The following is a 2500-nucleotide window of genomic DNA, read 5'->3' on the forward strand; positions in this document are numbered from 1 at the left end:
AGCATACCTTTCACATAGTTCCTTCTACCTCTTCTAGCCTTGTTAGGTATCAATTCTTAACCCTTTTTCATTACAACTAAGTTTTGTTTTTTCTTCTTTCTCTACCGAAACTGTCGGTATTTGTCGCGTTTGAATTTTTTTTTTTTTCCTCTCTTGTACCTTCTTTTATATCATTTTTATTTTCGATTACCTCTCAAGCAAAAATTTAATACAAGCTTTTATGCCCTCGTTTTGTAAAAGTTTACATCAAAATTCATCTTTTCTACTCCACTCGTTTAGCTCAATTACTTTCAATGTACACGATGACGAAATATTTTTCTTAAACCTAAAAAGAATTGTCTTTCTGAAATAGCTCCTTGTCTATGCGACTCATCTGTTGACTTCATTGAAATGTAATTTGATACAAGCTTTTATGCCCTCGTTTTGTAAAAGTTTACATCAAAATCCATATTTTCTATTTCACTCGTTTAGCTCAATTACTTTCAATATACAGGATGAAGAAATATTTTTCTTAAACCTAAAAAGAATTGTCTTTCTGAAATAGCTCCTTGTCTATGCGACTCATCTGTTGACTTCATTGAAATGTAATTCAATTGTGCGTGATCTCTTATTATGGAGTGCATGTTCTTTGATGAATTAACTACAAAGGGCTAGCAGTAACCTTAACCTAGTTAGAGTCTCGTCTTCTTTTGATATTGTTCTTTTCATTCATTTGGTCATTGCACATTTTCTAAATGTATTAAAGAGAATATTACCTTGTGAATCTTTAGTTACATTATGTTCATTTATCTCCTGTAGATGAAAAGATATGCCAGATAACATATATTGATTTGAAGCCCCATGCCATTGTCATATGGGACCTCCATTGCCTGTTCTGTCTTTTCTTAGGTCATATTGTAGGCAAGTGGATAAGGTAAAATTCTCCTCCGTGTATATATATATATATATTTTTTTTAAGTTAACTTTCACGCTGCGGTGCTCTAAAAAGAAAAAACAAGTGGCCCTATCAGACATAGATATCTTTATTCCATATACAAAATTCTAGTTAAAGTAATGGGTGACGTTCACAATGCTGAACATCTTCATTCCTGGGTACGCTCCTCCGATGAGAAATAATCTGGCTTTATTTAAATTGATACGAAGACGATTTAGAGATTTACGAGAAGTAATTCTGACCTCTCCATCTTGAGACCTTGCATTTCTTAAGCTAACAAGAACAATATCTATGGATTCTGCTAAGATACATTTCTGCCCGATCCCTTTGTAAATCGCCTCAAATAATTTCAGTAAATGGCGTCTCCATGTTAAAAGGAAAGGTTTAATCCATGCAGTACAGTAACAGCAATTCACTCGAATGAAATTGTTTGATTTTAGCTGGAGTATGATCATATAGTGAAGATCATATAATGAAAGGTGTCACAGCTTCGTAGGGTTTCACTGCTCTTTCGAGGGAAAGAAATTCCAATTCATATATCGCGTCCATAACCTCCTCTATCGTAAAAGTTCCGCGGGCGGACACGCACGCAAACACACACACACGCACACACGCACACACGCACACACGCACACACGCACGCACACACACACACACACACACACACACACACACACACACACACACACACACACACACACACACACACACACACACACACACACACACACACACACACACACACACACACACACACACACACACACACACTTACTGTCTATCTTTTCTTCCCTCATTTATTCTTCTTTTCTTTTTACAGTTCCACTTACCGCATTTGGTTTTTTATTTTCGTTATTTTGTATTAGTACTTTTTCACCCTCATTTTTTTCCGTTCCATTTTTTTTCATTTTATTCTTTTGTTTGTTCTTTCATTCAGTTCTTCCTTCTTTCTTTTCTTTATAGCTTTCATCTTTTATTCTTTCCTTCCTTCTTTCCTTCCTTCTTTTCTTCCTTCTTTCCTTCCTTCTTTCCTTCCTTCTTTCCTTCCTTCCTTCCTTCCTTCCTTCCTTCCTTCCTTTTTCCTTCCTTGTATCTTCCTTTCTTCCTTCCTTCCTTTTTCCTTCCTTGTATCTTCCTTTCTTCCTCCATTCCTTCCTTTTTTCCTTTTTTCTTCCTCCCTTCCCTCTTTCTTTTCACATTCTCCTCCTTCCCCAATTTTTCTTTCTTACTTTCTTCTTCTTTCCCTCCTTTCTTCCTTCTTTCCTTTAATATTTTTTTCTTCTCCCTTCCTTCTTTCAATTCCTCTTCCTTGCTCTTTTCTCTTCTTCCTTCCTTTCTTCCATTCTTCTTTTATTCTTTTTTCCTTCGTTGCTAACTTCTTCCTTCACTACTTTCCTTCTTCCGTCCTTCCTTCCTTCATTATTTCCTTCCTTTCTCCATTCTTACCTTCTTCATTCCCCTCCCTCACACATTCCCTTCTTCCTGCCTCTATTGTTCTTTCCTTACTTCCTACACTGTCTGTTTCTTACTATGCATATGTTCCTCTCCTCCTCCTTATCTCTTTAC

Source organism: Oratosquilla oratoria, chromosome 8 (genome assembly GCF_046742065.1).
Source record: "Oratosquilla oratoria isolate Oo_2021 chromosome 8, ASM4674206v1, whole genome shotgun sequence".
In the NCBI taxonomy this organism is placed as follows: Eukaryota; Metazoa; Arthropoda; class Malacostraca; order Stomatopoda; family Squillidae; genus Oratosquilla; species Oratosquilla oratoria.